The 19,840-nt window shown below is 56.4% G+C and overlaps 1 protein-coding gene across 5 annotated transcripts in view; it reads left to right on the forward strand.

Annotated features, from left to right (window-relative positions):
• The first annotated feature begins 1,225 nt into the window (after positions 1-1,225).
• Positions 1,226-19,840, forward strand: part of RARA (retinoic acid receptor alpha) — a 48,837-nt gene continuing 30,222 nt past the window's right edge. Inside the window, exon 1 of one of the 5 annotated variants that reach the window (XM_055256558.2) lies at positions 1,226-1,333. The gene's annotated coding sequence lies outside the window, so the exon portion shown is untranslated. Of the gene's footprint in view, positions 1,334-10,531; positions 10,777-15,308; positions 15,577-19,840 lie in introns of those variants that run through there. The other 4 variants (XM_055256556.2, XM_055256561.2, XM_063628947.1 and 1 more) reach the window with 4 other exon arrangements.

A 19,840-nucleotide genomic window follows, 5' to 3' on the forward strand; every position in this document is an offset into this window, starting at 1 on the left:
GGGCACATTAGGGTGAAAGGTTTGACCTAAGCTCACCCCATGGACTCCACCCTGGGGCCTTCCATCCTTAGTCCAGCTCCTTTACTCAGTTCTTCCTGCAAGACAGAAAGAGGTGGAGGCATTGCTGGTGTCTTCCCTTCCAGAGAGAGGCCATGCCCTCTCCCCTCAAGTCTGTCCCTGACTTCCTCTGGCCCTTCCCCTAATGACATTTTCCCTGCTCTGCTGCTAGAGATATGTGCAACTCTCCTTGCAAAATGTTCTCAATCCACAACTTCAGAATTCTTATCCACCTTTCTCTTGCCCATCTAGTCCACCAAACCTGAATTCTCCCTTTTGAGCTACTGAGAAGACTGGCTATACTAAACTGAATCAGTGACCTTGAAGTTGATCTGTTGTATTGAGGTCCCTCTGCCCGTATATTTATCCTGAATGGTATCTAGGAAAATATTCTCTCTTTAACTTGTTTATAAAGATTCGGGACATTACTGAGGGCTGGGTAGGGGCACTAGTTGACCTCTAGGTTCTACATCCTGTTCTTCCACTGACAATTACCATTTCCAGTAACAGATGTAACCCAAAGTCCTTTTTTGTTTTTTTCTCCTTCCCTAACCGCACCTGTTTATACTGTTGCCTATATATGTATATTTGCAGACCCCACACATTCCCAGATACACATATATTGGTCCTACATGTTTCTCCTGTTTCCAGCTGCCATCTAAGTGAGCCTGCACTTTTTACATGCTGAAAATCTGTTTTTTCACCCTTGATGGCCTCCTAGGCACTTGGGAATAATTGGGAGGGATGAAGGGACTCCTGCAGTCCATGAGGAAGAGGACAGAAGTGAGCGCCCAACCAGAATGAATGCTCCCTTTCCAAAATCTCTAGCTGAATGCCTTAGCAGCAGTGGCAGGGAAAGAGATCTTAACCCCACCTCCAGCACCAAAACCTAAATCCATCTGCTCAGGGCAGGCAGGAAGAAATGTCTGTTTTCTCCTGTTTCAGGTCATCCTATCCTCGAGTTATCCATATGCTGTGTATTTGAGACAGGGAACTGTTCCTGTCCCCAGCCGATGACCAGACGCCCATCTTTCTTCCAGTGGGTTATTTCTCCCCCATCAGTCCTCCGCTCTGCGCCCGCTGACCCAGTCGGGGCTGGTGGAAGAGGGCGAGGAGAGCCTTCTGCTTGGCGGGTGGGCTTTAGGACCCAACGGGAACCCGTGCCTCTTGCAGCAGCCTAACCCAGAAGCAGGGGGGAATCCTGAATCGAGCTGAGAGGGCTTCCCCGGTTCTCCTGGGAACCCCATCGCCCCCCTGCCAGCACACACCTGAGCAGGTAGGACCATGCACACCCCTTCCCAATTCTTCTTTGGCCGCCTTTGACCCCGGCATCTGCTTCTGATCTAGCCGTTTCCTTCTCGCCAGTTCTGGCTTTCCCCATCCCTCCTCTCCCGTCGCTCACTGTAGTCCTAGGAGGTGGGAGCCTGGGAACAGTGGGGTGTCTGAAAGCTCGGAACCCTCTGCACCCTCCAGCACCCTTCCTGCATTTCTCCTGAGGCAGTTCCCGTTCTCTAGCTAAGAGTGGGGAGTAGGGGGAAGGTCTGCCCAGGCCCCACGCCCTTGCACCCTCCTTTGCAGTATTGCCTAATACCCCTTCCCCCACCTCACCTAGACTAGAGAAGTGGCAAGTGCTGAGGTAACAGAGAGAGGAGAGAGCCAGAGAGGGACCTGAGCTTTCCCGAGGGATTTCTTTCTTGCTTCCTCACCCAAAGAGCTCAGGACTTTGCCCCTACTCCCTACACACCTTGTAGGGGAACTAATGTCCCCTTCCAGGTTCATCTCACACTTGGGTGGCTAAAGCCTTTGCTAGAGGGTAGTGGAGGTTGTGAGCATTTTGGTGAGCTTTTCCTCTAGGAAAGTTCTTTCAGCTTAGAGCCCCCATCCCTGTCAACATCTCAACACCTACTGCAGAAGCCTCCACCCCACCCCTGTGTGTGTGTGTGTGTGTGTGTGTGTGTGTGTGTGTGTGTGTGTGTAGAGACAATGTGGTTATAAGATCTAGAAGCTTTGGATAGAGGTGGCTGCATGCATTGAAGGGGAAGGATACCAGAGTGTGGCCCAGGCCAGAACAGGCTCAGTCCAGATGGCTAGGGAAGGGGGTGTGGACCAGATTGAGGAGGTCACCCAGCCTTGCCAGCTCCCTGAGCTCCCTGGCTTTCAGAATCTCGGGCTCCTGGTGTTTCTCTAGAGCTACAAGGTCCCCAAGCTTCTGCCCTGCTACAGGCTCTCTGGGAGAGGGCTAGATGGCACCTACTGTTTACAGTGGCTTATTTTTCTCTCCGGTGGTGGGCAGACAGGCCCTGCTCTCTGAAGATCTAGGGCATGTCATTCTGGTTTGGTGGGTTTACAGGAAGGGTGTACACCTTGTCTGATTTACCATGTGTGAGTGTGTGTCTTGCTTCTGGGGGTAGTAGACTGGGGAGGGGAGTGAGAGAAGAGACTGGTCACACGGAGGGAACTCCTCTAGCTCTCAGTGTATGATAGGAGTGGGTGGCATGTCCCCATCTGGTACCTCTGTCTAGGTGTGGGGTGTGCTCTGCATTCTTCCATGGCTCCCCGGGTCCCCTAAAGGTTGGTTTTGGAGGACAGGGTGGATAATGGAGTGGCTTCAGACTTCGTTCTGGTCTTGATCCAACAAGGAAATTAGAGATTCTGACTGTGAGCAGTGGACTGGGAATCAGAGGTCTGAACTGGAGACTTAGCCTGGCTACTTAACTATGTGTGCTTATATAGGTCTTCCCCTTCGCTAAGCCTCAGTTTCTTCATTTGTAAAAATGGCGATTAGTAGCAAGCAGGGACATTGCCACTAAAACCACACAGATAATGTATCGTAAAGCTCACTGCAAACGGTAGTAATGGCTGGGGGGATCTAGGATGGAATCCTCTTCCTAAATCTAGGTCAATCTCTCTGCCTTTAGTTTTCTTCCCCCATCCTTTGCCCATCTGGGGGATGGAGGAACTAGGCAGGGCTATTGCCCCGGTTACTGCAGAATTCCCCTAATGCAGGTTGTAGCTGTTACCAGAGCACCTGTGGTCACAGAGTACAGATCTCTCCACCAGGCATTTCTTCCTCTGGGGCCCCCTACTTGCTCCCCTGAGCCATGTCTCCACCTTCCTTCTGCCATCCCTGCTTGGCGTCCTTGTCTCTCTCTCCCCTGCCCAGTGGCCTCCTTGTCCGGCTCACTGGGCAGGAGACCTAATCGGATTCGACAGCTGAGATATGTGTGGCGGCTAAGAGCAGGCGGGAGGGAAGCCAGTGGGAGGATGGTATGAGGACTGCCCCTGGCACTGCCCCGGCCTCCCAAGCACCACCTTGGGCCTGCTGATTTCTTACTTGGCTTGACCCCAAGGAAGGGGTGCCAGAGGAAGCTCAGGAATGAACAGGCTGGGGTCTGGAGACTAGGAGAGGAGGAAACACACCAAGGTCCTCAGGACCTGGTTGATATTTGATGACCTTAATGTCAGTGTCTCTGACTCTGACAAGGAGGAAGGGACAGCGATGAGCCAGGCTGACCCCCACCACCCCATTCCCATAGCCCCACTTTCTTCTCTCTTCTTGTTCAGAAATGTGTTCACTTTGCCTCATCTAGCTTCTTTGGCCAGTACCTGCTTGTAGGTCACATCTGGGAACTTCTGGGGGTGCCACATGTCTGCCTCAATCTGGGCTGTTTCCTCCCCTCCAAGGTATTTCACTCTCTCTGGGCTGGGTGCCAGGACTCCTGGGTTTCCCGCCTGCCTGTGGTGCAGGGCTCCCCTGCAGGGCTCCAGAGAGTCGCTTAGCTGGTTTCCTTCCTCCTGTGTGGGGAGGGCTTTCCCCTAGGGCTGGGAGGTGTCAGGAATCCCAGGTGGGACAGGGGTGGGGGCACAGTAGCCTCTGGCACTGTAGCATCCCAGCTTCTCCCTCCTAGCCTCTGACTCAGCTTGGGGGCAGCACATGCCCAGCCTGGCAGGCATGGCCTATTCTTGCCTCCAGGCTTCTGTCTTTACAGAAGCCTACATCTCCTGCTCTCATTTTTTAGCCTTTTTCCCCATGATATCTGGGGGTGGCTATCGAAATCCCTGGTTTTGGGGAGCAAGGGACTAACATAATTGAGGCTGGGGCACTATTTTGTCTTCCCTCCAGTTGGGCCAGGATGAAGGAGACTGTCACAAACTTCCCCAAGCCAATTCCTTCTGCCCTCAAAAGACCAGTCAGTGGAGCCAGGCCCTGCCCTCTGGGTGCCCACAATGTGGTTGGCACTGATTTGTCAGAAATTGGGAAGGTTTCCCTCTAGACCGCTTGCCTCCTTTCTCCTCCTCCCGCAGGGTAGGGGCAGCTCTGTGATTGCAGGCACTTATGGGCAGGCCTCCCCCTAGGGAAGGGGTGTGGGATGCCCCCAGGATGGCCAAGTTGGCACTAGCCCCAGGCTGGAGTGCTGGACATGATTCTGACCTGGGAGTTAGTGGGGGTAAGGCAGGGCATGGGCCTCCCTGCCCCCCTCATTTCCTGCTCTTTGGGCAGCTGTGGGCGAGAAAGGCTGCAGGGACTATTTTTAGTTGGTCAGTCCCCTGGCAGGAGGGACGTGCAGAAAAGCACGGGGCAGGCAGAGGGGCTGGCCAAGGTGAGGGTAAGCAGGCAGGCAGAGGAGTGAGGAAGGGTCAGAGGGGCAAAAGACAGAGAAAGGAGGCATGGGGAGCAGGGGCAGGACCTTACCCAGAGGGGCCTGACCCAGGTAGATGGGCCGGGCTGGACTGGGTGGAAGAGTCCTGGCACCCTTCAGGGTTTTCTTTATCCAGCTGGACTCAGAGCTGGAAGGGGTTTTAGAGGCTACCTAGGCAATCCCTTCCCCTTGCAGAGAAGGAAACTGAGGCCTAGAGAGAACACTCAATCAGTCATTGGCTGTGTTGAGACCTGAACCCAGGCCCTCCCTTTGCACCATTTTTCTGTTGTCATGGTTCCTCGCCACACCTCAGTGTGCTTCCCTCCCCTACTGCAGCAAAGAGGACCATGAGCCAGGCACACCTGGTCCATTTTCCCATCTGCTTGTTTGTGCAGGGTCTCTGAAAATCTCGACTTGGTTTGTTTATAAGTCTCCATGTGGACAGAGTCTGTGTCCAGGCTGGAAGGAGGTCAGAGTTGGGTTTGTCTGGGTGGCCTGTGGCCACTGGTGTGAATGGAGGTGCTGGACAGGCTCCAGTAGGCTCACAGGCTGGTAAGCTGTGGGGCTAGGAGACACCTTACAGAAGGGATGTCCAGACTCCCCAGAGCCCTTCGTGAGCCCACCTCCTGCCCTGCCCAGGACCTGTGGGTCATGGTGGTTGTTTGCCAATCTCCCCAACGAAAGAAGGGAGCAGGGCTGAGGAGTGGGGAGATTTCTACTGGCTTCTGATCGCTAGTCAGAAGGAGGCCCCCTCTGAGGCCTGGAGGCAGGGAAAGTTGGGGCAAGTTGGGGTGTGTATGGGGAGAAAACTCAATGGAGAATTTTGGTCCCTCAGAATTCAGTCTGCTTTCTGTCTTCTGCCTCAGGATCTCCCCACAGGCCACCATGTTGCACAGCTGCAGGGGGAACCATTCCATAGACTATGATGTGAATGGCACCCCCAGGGGTTGTTCAGGGCCCTGCCTGTGTAGCCACACGTGGTGCATCTGTCTCCCACCTTCTTCCTTCAAATTAATTCAGACCCAGCTAGAAGGAGGTGTTCCAGACAGGCCTTAATCCAACACCCTGTCCCCTACCCTGCCTCATGCCACTCAACATCTCCTATTCCTCTGCTGCCCACCCCCAATGCACCAAGCAAGTCATAGTGCACCACCAATTGTGGTGCAGGAGCCCCTTCCCTTCTCTCAGTTTCTGTGTCTCTTGGGGGCTGATTTATCATGCCCCCCATCAGGCCTATTGCGGTGTGTGAGAAATCAATAGTGCAAATGGATTGAGGCTGTTTAGCCTGTCAACTCCCCTTGGGCCCCACCAACTCTTCTGGGACTTGTGGAGTTGCTCAGTCCCCTTCTGGCTCAACATACACATTTTTTTTTTTTTTTTTTTTTTTTGAGACGGAGTCTAGCTCTGTCGCCCAGGCTGGAGTGCAGTGGCGCAATCTCGGCTCACTGCAAGCTCCGCCTCCCGGGTTCACGCCATTCTCCTGCCTCAGCCTCTCCGAGTAGCTGGGACTACAGGCGCCCGCCACCACGCCCGGCTAATTTTTTGTATTTTTAGTAGAGACGGGGTTTCACCGTGGTCTCGATCTCCTGACCTCGTGATCCGCCCGCCTCGGCCTCCCAAAGTGCTGGGATTACAAGCGTGAGCCACCGCGCCCGGCCAACATACACATATTTAGTGGTTGTAGCCAGAGCACTGAGCACAGGAATTATTCTTTCTGTTCGTCTGTCTCATTGTATCTCTCTCATATACTGGGCTGGTCTTAGCATGACAAATACTCTTGAACATTTATTTTCTAGCTTGGGTGGAGGGGCTTAAAGGGCAGTAGGCTGCCAGCCAGAGGTAGGGAGGGAGGCAGGTGGGTGAAGGATATGGCGGGTGGAGGGGTGGGTGGGGGTGGGGACTAGCTGGGGAAGGGATTGGGTGACAGCCCACCCCATCAGCTCTGGTAACTCAATCCCTGCACCCCACCCTCCCAATTTCCCTCCTGCTCAACAACTTCAGCAGCTGCTGGCAGAAGCAAGGCTGGCAGAAGTGTGTATGAGTGCATGTGTGTATGGGGGGAGAGGATGAGAGGGGCTGTGGAGGCAGGGAGTGCTGCCAGGACATGTTAAAGGAGACTCACAGCCTGGGTACAACTTGGGTGGCAAGAGGAGGTGGGGCAGGTGGGAGAGTGGGTGGTGAGTGATGGGCAGGCTGCAGTGGGGGCAGGGCAGCCCAGGGGTCTCACAAAACTTGTTGGCACTGGAGCAGGGCTTGGCGTGGTGGGGTGGGCAGTGGTGGGGCAGGGGCTGGCACAGACATTGCTGGCCCCAGAATGCTGAGGCCCATTCTTCGCCAGGGGGCGCATGTAACCATGGAGGGACAGTCTGCCCCTGTCTCCAATCCTTGGGCCGTGCCTGCTGGGCATCACAGTCTTGGTGGTGACTAAGTCACTTCTGTCCTGGGGCTGGCAAGGTGCCAGGCTCAGCTCTTCTTGGTAGGTGAGTCACTGCCCTGGCATCTCCCCCGGATGCAGCTGAGTCACCCAGCCATGCCTGCTAGGCAGGTGGGCACCATGCTTGTGGTGGGGGTGGAGGGCTATGTGTGCAGCCCCCAGTGTCTTCTCTGATCTCTCTCTGGCATGTCCTGGCCCCACCCATAAACCTGCAGAGCCAGGCAAGGAGGGCGCTTCCCCCTTGTGATCCACTAAGGGGTGAAGGAAGAGGGAGCAGGGCAGAGTGGAGTGGTATATGTTTGATTTGGAGTAAGTAGGGGAGGAGAGAGTTGAGGAGGGAACATTGATTGGGTTATATATATATGCATATATATATACACACACACACATATATATATATTTATTTATTTTAACAAAAAAGAGACAGGGTCTTGCTATATTGCCCAGACAGATCTTGAACTCCTGGAGTCAAGCAACTCCTGGAGTCCCACTTGGCCTCCCAAAGTGCTAGAATTAAAGGTGTGAGCCACCATACCTGGCCTGGGTTTGAATCCCAGCCCTGCCATTGACAAGCTGTATGATGTTGAGGAAGGCAATTTTCTTTCTGAGCCTCAGTTTTCTCATCTGTACAAAGGCAACAGGAGCCTGCCCCTTCAGGACTGTGAGAATCAAATGGAGTGGGCCTATTAAGGTAATTGTAGGAGGAGCTCCTTCTGGGATGAGCTAGGAGGCTTGGGAGGGGAAGAAGAGTCAGCTGGAGCTGGTTCCAACAAACTCCCGCACCATGGTCTTGGAGGGCCAATTGCTTCTCATCCTCTCTTCGGACTGTCACTTAATGCTGTTCTTCAGGAGTTTCCACAGGCTGTGAGAAGACAGCCTTGTTGTACTAGAAGTGTGGGCCCTCCTAGGGTGTCTCAGAGCTATATTTTATCTCTTTTGACTACTGAGAACTGCCACTGGCCCTGGTACCTGTCCGGACTCTCTTCCTTCACTTCCTCTAGTTTGAAGGGGGATGGGGCTCAGACTCCTCCCCCAGCCTATCTCCTGTGTGCAGGGAAACAGTAGGCCCCAAGGAGTGTCCTTCCTAAAGAGTGAGGCGCCCCGAGCCTGTGGCTTTTCTCTCTCTGCTAGTTTCCTGCTGCTCCCTGGGTACCCTTCTCTCCTCCTGCATCAGGGTCCCTGGTGGGAGGGGGTGGTGGAAGCCCTGTTATGAGCCCAGCACAGCTGGAGTTCAGCTGTTGCTGCAGATTGAAGACTCCTGGTCCCCCACCTGGGGACCTCTCCTGCCTTCTGCAGTCAAGCTTGGGTAGGGCTGGGCCTTGGACAGGTGGTACTGGTTGCCCTGGACAGGAAAGAAAAGCCCCAAAGATGTGCATGCTATGTGTTTGTACACACGGGTGCTGGTCTTGTTTGAGTGTCTGACCCCTGCGGGGGGTGGGTTTGTGTGTATGAATTTCTTCCCTCATCCACACATGGGGCTACTTCTATGTCTGTGCAGAAGTGTGCCCCACCCTCTGCTTCATGCCCTTGTCTGTGCACAAATGTGTTTGAATGTACTTGTTCATGCGTGGATGTGCATACATGCGTCGGGGGTGTACACATCCCTGCCCTGAATGTGCACGTGGAAATGCATTTGTACCAGGATGCCTGACCCTATGATGGCAGGTGTACCTGAAGGTCGTCCCACTTGGGAGGAAGTGTAGCTGTATGCATGCACGCTTGCATTCTTGTGTCCATGAGCCTTCCCCTCTAGCCTCAAGGAAAGAAGACCGGTAGGATCTAGGTTGGGAGGTGTCTGTGGGCACTGGGGGTGGGCTGGCGCTGACTCCAGTCCTGGGCTGGTTCTCACCTGGGCAGAGCTCCCTGCTGTTGGCGGGGCTCAGGCTGGAAGGCCCTTGGGGGAGCGCGGCTGGGGGGTAAGGGGTTAAGCGGTGGCGTCCACATCTGGGAGCCATTGGCGCATTCCTGCCGGCTGAGCGCATGTTTGCGGATGAATCTGGACAGGACAGGGCGGGAGGGGCTGGGCGGGAGGTTCGCACCGGCGGACGGAAATCCAGACGGGAGCGGGAGACAGCTCTGGCCCAGCGGGCGGGAATGGGCCTGGGGAAGCGCGGCCCAGCACTGCTGGGGCAGTTTCCCGTGCGCCGGCCCTCAGGGCAAAGCGTCTCGCCATCCTGGCTTGTCCTACCTTACCACGGCTCTTGGGCTAAAGCCAGGGACAATCAGATACTTCAGTTCTAGACCCGGCTCTGCAACCGGTGCGACCGTGTACAAAACCCAGTGCCTGCTCTTGGACTCTCTTTCCTCGTCTGTAAAGCGGGGTCCGTCGGACCAGTGGGTCTGAGAGCTCTGCCACCGGGTCAGGCTGAGAGTCTCCTCACTGGGCTGGAGGCCTGGGAATGCAGCACTTCCCCTTCCAGTGGGAAGTTCTGTGGGGGCACTTGTGGCCACTTCTCTGCCTGGGAACAGGGCGAGAGGGGAGTATTCTAAGCAATTCTGCTTTCCCTTAAGCCCGCCAGTGGACTGCTAGCGACGGGGACAGGATCCTCCCAAACAGAGCAGCAGGCTGGGAGGGGGGTCATGACTGTACTGGGGACTGGGGGTCTCTCAGATGGAGGGTGATTCAGATCCTGTCCAGCTGGAACATGAACAAGAGCTTTCCTGGCTTCTCCAGACTTGTTCGGGAGAGAGAAGCTTGAGTCTTGAGTCTTTGAGCACGGAGGGGTGCTCCTGGGCGCCCCTACTGGAAGATCCAAAAGTCTTGCCCTTTGAGGAGAAAAGTACTTTAAGGGGGCTGGGAGGGTGGGTTGAGCCAGAGTTCCTAGGATCCACTGGAGCTGGAGAGGTGTTTGGGGAAAGAAGAGATGTACTTGCGGGAGATCTACTCCTGGACTCCTTTTTTTTTTTTCTTTTTCTTGCAGCTGAGGTAATTAAGATCCAGGGAAGGGAAGTGACTTGGTCAAGGTCACACAGCTCTCAGTTCCAGCTGGTCCCTAGAAGAGGATTATAATGATAGGATTCAGGGGCTTGACAGCTAGGGCAGGAGTCACCGCACTCACTTCCATATTACGCCGCCGCCTCACTTCTCAGGTTTAGGTGTGGGTGTGTGTGTGGTTGGGGGGAAAGGAGTGTAGGATACCACACGCCGCGGTCTTCTCCACTGAGCGCTATTTTCATTCTTTCCGCAGAACCTTACCCCCTTCTCGCTCTGAATCTTCGGTTCTGGGTCTGAGGGAGGGATTCTCCCGGATTCCACGGTCCAGTCTTCAACTAGGAGCGGCTCCTTTAAGAATCGCCCTTCCCGGGTTCTATTAAGGAGAGGCGGGGGCGGGCGTGAGCATGTAGATCCGCCCCTGACTGGTGATTGGTCGGTGGGCGGGCAGGGGCGGGCCTGAGGGAGAGGGCCTCCCCCCACCTCTGCACCGTACCCTCCGCCCCTTCAGTCTGGGGCTCCGGGTAAAGTTTCAGCCTCCGCACGTGACTCGCTATGGCCGCTGCCGTCGCCCCGCGCCCCTGAGCCGCGGCCCCCCGGACGGCTCCTCTCCCGGGACCCCGCACCCTGATGCCGAGCAGCACCAGGGCGCCGGGTTAGGGCAGACGCTGTGCTCGCGGGCACCCCGAACGGGTTGCGTCCCCCGCTGCGAGGTAATTCCTCCCCCGGGGATTTTGGGGAGCCCCTGGTTCTTGCAGGCGTCGGGGCCCCATGTCCTGCCCCAGATTGGCGCTGCAGGAGGGGACTGGGTACCAGGAGGCCTCCGACGGGAACCCGGGGTTTCCTGGGCTTCCCAACTCGCTGCCGCCGTGTCCAGGGTGGGGGAGCCCCGTCTGTGTGTCTGCCTGCGCCGTGTCTTCGCGCGCAGCCTTGAGGCGTCTGGGGCCGTCTGCTGCGCGTGTCCCCCGCGCTCGAGCTGTTGCAGAACCGCCGCTGGGAACTTCTGTTCTTTTTCTCTTTAATAACAAGCAAAACAAAAAGACTTTCAAACCTGTTTGGGGAGAGATCGGATGCTCAACGGACTAGCCCCCTCTCTTTTTCCCTCCTGTTATCTGAGCTGCCCTGTGGTTTGGGGAGAATCAGCCAGGGGGCCCACTCCCACCAGAGGGAGCTGGCCGGGGGCGGGGCCCGTTCAGCTGGTGTTCCCCGTGGAGTGAGGGGAACCGTCAGAATTGGGTGCGGGAGCCAATGCAGTATGTGTGTAGGGGTGTTCCTGGGTCTTGTGCCACCATGGGGTGTGGGAACTTTTTGGGGTGAGGGGAAGACGGAATAGACTGACTTGTCGACTTTGCTCTGCTGAGGGTGTCTGGGACCTGGTGCCACCCACGAGGCTTGGAAGCTGCTGGCCAGATGTGTGTGTGAGCCTGTTGGGGGGTTGGGGGGACGGCTGGGAAATGAGCTTGGCTATGTCCCCTCGTCTCCTCTCTGGGCACTGCCCTATTGTCAGGCTGCTCCTTTCGAAAGACAGGCCTCCAGTGTGCTAGGGTGGGGATGGGGACCAACTAACCCGGAAACCAGACAGAAGAGCTCCCCAGCCTTGGAGATGTTTCCGCACCCTCCATCCTGTCTTGGATCAGATGCCCAGTGTGATGGCCTGGAAGGGTACCTCCTGCCCTCTCTGGCTCTGTCTTCTGTAACCAGGTTGCCTTCTGTCTGATGGCTGTGTGCACATATGTGTATGTAGATATTCTTGGAGAGGATTGTTTCTGAGAACACCCCCCGACCCCCCCCCCACCCCCTGCTGCTTACCCCAAGGATCACTTCTGCCCCTGACACTCCCTCTCAGTTTCCTGGCCAGGACATTCTGGGATGTCTCTTATACCCTTCCCTGGCTGCAGTCTTCATAGGGCAAGATTGCTTTGGGGGAAGTGGTTCTGTAAGGACCTTCCAGGTCTTGCTAGGAAATTGGACCTCAGGCCCCAAACTCTCCTACAGGGCTGGATGAAGAGGCTGTGCCGGGGAAGCCCCAGGTTGGAGTGGGGGTGGCTTGGAGCCTTGGGGCTTCCCCTAGAGGGGGCGGCAGGGGGTGGGTGGAGATGAGGCTGGGGGAAGGAACAAGAGAAAAAATATTTGGAGTTGGTTGTATGATGCTTCTTCCTGGAGGAAGAAGAGGGGGTGGTTGTGGAGTCAGGGAGTTTGTGGCTGTGAAAGATGGTATGCTGGAGGGAGCTGGGACATCAGTACTGCCTGGGAGTCTGGACCGTGTGGTGTCCTGAAAGAGAGGTCAGGAGGGTCAGACTGGAGTAGCCTCTTGGGAGCTGAGGATCTTGGATTTGCAAGGATTTTGAGGGTGTGATTGAGTGTACATGAGGTGTCACTGTAGGGGTTTCACCATCAGACTGGTGATGGTGGCACAGATGCAGTGGCAGTTCTGAGAAGATCCTGGGGTTGGAATGGCTTAATCCTGGCCACCTCCTCCTTCTTATAGCCCCTAAATCTCTATCCCTTCAGTCTGACCCTAAATGCCCCGGCTGCCACCCTGGGACACCTTTTTAGTCCCCTTCCTACTCCCAACCTTGAGGCAGCCTGGCAGGAAGCCAGCTGTGGGCAGCCCCATCCTGATCGCCCATGTGCCTCCCCCGCTGGGCACAGTCACCCACACATGCCATGACGTGGTTCCTGCCACCCCATCTAAGTATGGGGGAGAGGACATTGAGTGGCCCCTCAGGTCTGTTTTGGGGACATCCACCCAGACCCCAGGTAATGAGTGCCCGTTCCCCTAAACATTTAGTCTTGGAAGCTGACTCTGCCCTCTGGGACCTTTCCTCCCAGGCCACTTCTTGCTCAGACTCCAGTCTCAGGTGGGATGGTCCTCAGAACCGTGTGATGTGAGGGTGGGGCCTGTCCCAAAATACAAACCCCAATGCCCAGTTTCCAGTCCTCTTGGAAGCATGGGCAGGACAGGACTTAGGCTAGGCTGGAGGGGTAGGTATGTTTTGACCTCTGTGGGGTCTATTAATATTTGGGAGCACTGCCTGGGATCTGGGTGATAGGCATCTGGGGATGGTAATCCTGTCCTGCGACAAATAAGCGGGGTAATCTTCGCTTGCTCAGTACCCACACCCATCTTGTGTCGGTAGTTTTGGGAGTGTGGGAAGCTGGCAGGGCCCCTGGCAAGATGACCAGGGTTGTCTTGACTTACTAGGTTTTGGGAAAGGAGTATGGCAACTGATACCCCGGCTCCCAGGGGTTTGGCTGAACATTCTCTCTGACGCCTGCTGTCTTTCCTCCCTCTACTCCCCTCTCCACCCTCTGGCTGCTGTCTGGAGCCCACACGGTTTGTGGGGGGATGCGCGGTGGGGGGCAGGGCCTGGATCTCCATGTGTGTCCAGGGAGTATTCTGGGAATTGGCAGGATTGGCTGAGGGTGTCTGGGTGTCCCCGCAGGGTGGGCAGCATGTGGGGACCTGGCCTAGTGTGAGAATGTGTCAGCGTTGGTGTGTCTGTCCCCAGTCTGGCTCGGGTGTGGGTGTCTCGGGTGTGGGTGTCTCTTGCTTCGTCTGGATCTTGCCTCCCGCTCCAGTCCCGCCCTCCCCTCGCTCCCCCCTAGCTGGGACCGCCTGCTTGCTCTCCCTCTCTCCCCACAACTGGAGCCTCCCTTGCCTGTTCCAGGAATTTGGAGAGGAGGAGGAGGAGGAAGAGGCAGGCAGACAGACCTCCCACACTCTAGCCCGCCCACCTGGCATCATGGGGAAATGAAATAGGTGCTATGGAACTACATTTTCCCTGGCTTCCCTAGACCCTCCAGCACACATCATGAGGGCCAGGGGCCAGCTCTTATGGAAGGGCCATGGGCTGTCCACCCCTTTGGCCAGTGACACCTCCTTATACTTAGCATCCTGCCCCAAAGGGCCCCTGCTGGACCTCCAGGCACCACTGTCAGCCTGGGGAGCCAGTGGGGGGATTAGGCTGCTGCCAGGCTGGCCCGCACCTGTTGCCAACCCCAGCCCTATAACTGGAGCTTGCTAGGGAGGGGGCTGCAGAATGACAGGTGTAATTTGTGCAGCTAGGCAACTCTACCCCCCCCAGCTGGATATGCCTTTCCCTTCTGGCGGAACAAGGAAAGCCTTCCTCTTCGCCACTCCAAGTGTCAACCTGATCTTATGGATGATGCCCCTGTCCTGCCCGATGACCCCCACCCCCATCCCTGGCTGCAGAGCTGGGCTGCCCTCCTTCAAGTTTTCAGAGCTGTGCTGCCCTGGCAGGGCTGGGGGTGTGTAGATGGGGGTGGTTCTCTGTTAATGTTTTAATTGCCTAAAAACTGGGAGCTCAGCTCTGGGCCAGTGGGGAGTCTGGGTCTGGCTGGCCGCCCGGTTTGGGCTAAATATAGCCTGGGACATCTGCAGAGAAGGGGAGGCGGGTGGAGGGAGGTTCCATTCCCCCACCTTCAGCCAAGGTGCCCTCGTCTGGGCAGGCACCTTGGAGCAGTGAGGGGGATTCCTCAGCACAAAAGGCAGGGGAGAAGTGGCAGGGGAGAGGTGGCAGGGGAGAGGTGGCAGGGGCTAGGCACAATTGGGACCCTGCTTGCCTGGAGGCCAGTAGATGCCGGAGATGAACCTGGAGGCTCAGGACAGGGCAAGAGTGGGGCACGCTGGGGCTGGGTCCTCTGGCTCTTCCCTCTCCCCACAGAGTTACTTGAGGTCAGGCAGTCTCCATGTGTCACTGTACCCCGCAGGCGGTGTCACCGTGACCCACTCGCTGTGTGTCTGTGTGTACACACCTACCTTGGAGTGGCTTTATCCTGGCCCTCCCCCCGGAGCCTCTGTCCCCTGGGTCCTACCGCAGGTCCTCAGCCCTCCTTCCCTCTGTCCCTCGCCCCACAGTGAAACCTTCAGCCCAGGAATCGAGACTTGAGAAGGGGAAGCTGCGGTGGGGAGTTCTCTGATCTCCAGTCACGGCAGGAAGTGGAAAAGAGGGGGGTTAAGGGGGGGACCCATGAGTGGCAGGCAGAGAGGGAGAGCCCTGTCAGTCCTGTGACCCACTGTGCAGAGCAAGGGGCAGGTTGGCCCCCTTCCTAGTGGTCCCCCTTCCCTCCAGCTCCAGGTAGGAGAAACCTGGGGGACAGCTGATTCCCCAGGGGCTGCAAACAATCTTCATTACCCCCCCCACACACACACTAAGAAAAAAAATGTCTTCCTGTCACGTGGCTGTCACTTCCTGTCCCACTGTGGTTCCCGGGATGTTTGTTGTTGGTTGCCATGGTGATGTCTGCCGTGGGCACTACCCCTGGTTCTTGTGGGGAAGGAGCTACCCCTCCTCACCAGGCTGGGGGGGTACTTGGGGGACTTAACTAGGGGGTCCTTTCAGGCTGAGTGTGTGTGGTCTCTGATGCCCCAGATTCCCCAGGACCCCCCAGACTTCTGTCTGTGGGGAGGAGTCACTGCCACCTACTCAGACTGAGTGCTGGGGAGACAGTGACCGCATCTGGCTGTGCCTGACTGTGGCTGTGACTTTGTGAGTCTGACTGATTTTGCAAACCTTGTCCCCTTTGGCCGGGGTTCCTCTCGCTCATAGAGATGCCCATTCAGGGAACCTCTGTGCTCTCTATCTATCCTAATATACAGTTCTGGAGCCTGCTCCCATCCTGTGTTCTGATGGAAACTGCTTTCCCCAGGGAGTTTCTGTGACTTCCTGGACTCCAGGCTGGAATGTCAAGGGGCTATGGGGCAGGGTCCCAGGTTGCATGTGTTTGGGGCTGGGGAGGTGGGGGCTGTGCAGACTATGCCTTCCCCTGCACACACAGCCTGCGCCCGCTTCTCCCTTGTCCGGCAGGCCCTCTTCTCTAAGGAGAAGGCCATGGGGATCTGTGACCTATTACCCCTACCCCGCTATGGGCTTCCCTGTTCAGCTGGGGATGGTGAGGGGAAGAGATTCCCCCTAGTTCTAGCCCCAACTGAGTAGGCGGGTGTGGAGTAGGAAGTTGCTGGGGGCGGTCAATGGGTCGGAGGGGGGTATGGGGCAGGGCACAGTCTGACTCAGGCCTGGTCTGGGGTCAGAGCCAAAAGGATATCCTGAGGCAGGACTTGGGAGGGGGTGTATTCCTGGATTCCCTGCAGCGTGGGTCCCCAGGGTGGGATGCTGAGAGGGGGCTGGTACCATCTAGTCCTGCTGGCAGTTTGCCCTGGGACTCAGAATACGGCATACACAGGGTTGGGCTGAGCTGAGGGGAGGGGTGAGGGCTGCTGCAGCGTATCTCCCTACCCTGGCCCTGCCTGTTTCTCTGTAAGCTGTCCCCCCATTGTGAGACAGCTGTGCTTCCTGCTTGGTAGCGTGGAGGGGAGGTAGTGGTGAGGGGGACAGCTGCCAAGGTGAGGGTGGGGAAAGCCCCGTGCCAGGCTGGATATGAGGTCGGTGGTTTCCAAGCTAGGGGGTCCCCTTTTGTCTGTGCCCCTTTGGTCCCTCACCCAACAGAACTGTTTGTGTATGGTCCACACATTTCTGTGGTCTGGCTGTGGCCTCAGCAGGCTCATCTCTTCCTCTTCCCATTTTTTTTTTTCCTTCCCTGTGGGTTGGTCCCTCTTGTTGAGGCCTGAATTACCCCCTGCCCTTTCACCTACTCGTTGCTTGGAGTAGGGAGGCTTCAGTTCTGGTTCTAGGTGGACCTCTCAGACACCCTGAGCTTCAGAGGTCCTGAGCATGTCCCCAGGGGGATCTGGGGTATGGCCTCTGGGGATGGAGGAGTTGGGAGCACAGCCCTGACCAGCAGAGACCCCCACTTCCTCCTCCTAGAACCTGGACTGCCCAGGGCTTGGGTTGTCCAGTCACCCTTTCTGCCTGGTATCCAGTCACTGGTGAGATTATGGCGTGTGGGGGTCCTGCAGCTCTGTGTAGCTGGGGAAAAACCCTGGGCTGAGTGGAGTACAAGCTGTGGAGACATTGGACCTATTCTTTTGGGACAAGGCACTGTGTCTTGAGGCAATGGGCAGTGGTAGCACCCGGAAGTGAGACACTAGGCTTCCTCCTTCCCCTGACTCCCAGGAGGACATGTTTATGGCCTGCACCGACTAGGGCAGATTTTCAAACCAGTCCTAGCTCTAGCAAGGCTGGCCCGGGGTTCTGTGGGGTTGGTGGGGAAGAGGCACCCTTCAGCTATCCCAGCCACCCTCAGGTGATCCTTCTCCAGCCTTCCTAGGGTAGCCTCTTTTAAAATGAGGCTGGGCTGGCTGGGCGTGGTGGCAGGTGCCTGTAACCCCAGCTACTCGGGAGGATGAGGCAGGAGAATTGCTTGAACCCGGGAGGCGGAGGTTGCAGTGAGCCGAGATTGCGCCATTGCACTCCATCCTGGTGACAGGGTGAGACTCCATCTCAAAAATAAATAAATAAATAAATAAATAAATAAGTAAATAAATAAAAAGAGGCTGGGCTAACCTGGCTTCCTGCAGCCCAGACCCTGGTGAACAGACAGGAAAGAGAGGACCCGAGTGGCCGGATTGTAGGCTTGCCAGGGAGGAGAGGGGTGAGAGCCTTGGTCAGAGGGGACCCTTGAAAAAGCGGGGAGTACTCATCGCTGCTCCCCAACCCCTGTCTGCAGATATGAGGGGCACTGGGGAGGGGAGAGGTTGTGGCTTTGTATGTGTGGGAGTGTGTTTTCCTGGAAAGTTTATAAATGATTCTAGTTTAGAATCTACTTTGTTCTGCCCTGCTTGGCTAGCTCCTGGCGGGATAGGGGTCCAAAGGCGGCAGGGCCTTGTTTCTGCCAGGGCTAGAGTCCCTCCTGCCCAAGTTGAGCTTGAGCTCTGGGTGTCATTTGCATATGATTCACTAACTGTCTAGAATGCTTAGGAAACCCCCAGTCTCCCCTTCTTTTAAGCTCCCCAATCCTTTTCCCTTTCTCTCAGCCCCTCTGAGACTGCCTGACCTCTATTTCTTGGGAACCATTGTTTTGGGGGAGACAGGAGAACAGAGAGAACGAATGAAGAAGGGAGGCTGGGGCCAGGCCCGGCTGGGTTTGGGGTCCCCTGCTCTTCTGTCCCGAGTATAGGGGAGGAAATGGTCTATTTCTCTTCCCCTTCTCCCCTCCCTAAATCCAAAGGTTTCCCTTTTTTGCTTTGTGAAATGAAAGAAGGGAATTTGGGAATGGGTTGTGGTCACGCCTCCACCCACACCCCGATCCCTTTCCCCACATCCCTCTCCTCTGTCTGAGGGAAGCAGACCCTGGGAAATGGGTAATTCTCCCTCCTGGCCCTGTCAACAGATGTTGCCCTGGGTGGGGTGAGGCAAGGGAAAGCAGGCCGACTGCTGAGGGGCACCAAGGTGGTGGCAAGAGGCGTGGGGATGGAGGGCTCCAGTTGCCCGGGCCTCCCCTGTGCCAAGCTCTGGTCTGGGTGCTTTCCAGGACTTCCGGTCTGAAATCACACAGCTCGTTGTTGAGGTAGGCAGTTCACAGGCAAGTAAACAGACGCTTAGAGAGGTTAAGTGACTTGCGTAAGGTCACCCAGAGTGGCAGAGCTGAGATTTGACCCTTCTGACTTCTGGTTCTTTCTCCCATCTTCGTGGCTCAGAAAGCTCTCACCTTTTTGTCTAGGTGTGTGACTCTGGGGTGTAACGCATGGGCAGCTAGGGACGCTGATGCTGGAGAAGGGATCCTGGCACCTTCTGAGGGTGACAGCGGCCCCAGTGGGCAGGGGTGTGGGGCTGGTTGCAGGTGCTCCAGCCCCCTACCCCTTTTTCTGCTGTGTTTAGGCTAGGCTTGGTATATTGGAGGTGTGGACCTGTGGTTTTCTCTCTCTCAGGGGAGGGTGCCCCTGGGCAGTGGAGGTGGCTGGCATAGGGTGGAGGTTGGATGTGGGTAGTTTGTTTTCCCTCTCTTTGGTACTGGTTTCGATTCTCTGCCGAGGCCTTCTCCACCCCTGGGGTGTAGGGGGCTGGGGCCCAGGTGTCTCTCTGAGGGTCATAGCTTCTGAAGGACCTTCTGAGGCAGAGTCTGTGCCCTTTCAGGCCCACCCTGGTCATCCCTGCCCTTGCCCATCCCTATTCTCTGATCTTTCTGGCCCTTAGCCTATTTCTGTGACCTTTAGCCCCTCCTGCAGCTCAAGGCCCTCCCCAGGGAGCTGAGTAAATTTGCACTGAAATTTGCAGGCAGAGCTGGGTTAGGCTTTTTGGAGGCTCTGATAGGGGTCTGGGGAGGTCTTCCAGTCTTGCCCTGTAGTGTGTGTGGGTGGTGGGCTGGGGGTGAGGTGGGGGTAATGGGGATTGAAGTTTGATTCAATTTCAAACTCCTTCGGGGCAGAGTTGAGTTGGCTATGGTTTTCTCTTCTCTGGGAGCAAGGGTGGGTTCCAGAGGGTCCAGGCTGGATTGACTAAACTGGCCTCCTAACCCCCAAAGGCTGGGTCAGGATGCCTGGGATCTGGAGTGATGGCTTTTTGGGCCTCAGCCTGGGTTACGGAGGCCTCACTTTGGGTTAGCTGCCCCTTGGGCCTCACCTTGAGAGAGGCAGGCCTCTGTGGATGTGAATTCACCTGAGTATTTGTGGACCTGGTGCATGGGCTGGGCCCACAGGGAGGACCTCAGAGCATCTTCTGGCAGAAGCAGCAGGTACAAGGGCCACCCTGGCTGTGTGAGGTCCAGAGAATGTACAGTTTGGGAGACTGTGGGGCTATGGTTGTGTCTTTGGGGAGCTGTGTACTGGGGCCCATGCATGCAGTTTCTGAGCTGTGTTCATTGTGTGGTGGAGCCCAGGTGTGGAGAGATGGTATCTCCAGGTTCCCTCTCCTCACG

The sequence above is a fragment of the Symphalangus syndactylus genome, chromosome 20 (genome assembly GCF_028878055.3).
Source record: "Symphalangus syndactylus isolate Jambi chromosome 20, NHGRI_mSymSyn1-v2.1_pri, whole genome shotgun sequence".
Taxonomy (NCBI): Eukaryota; Metazoa; Chordata; class Mammalia; order Primates; family Hylobatidae; genus Symphalangus; species Symphalangus syndactylus.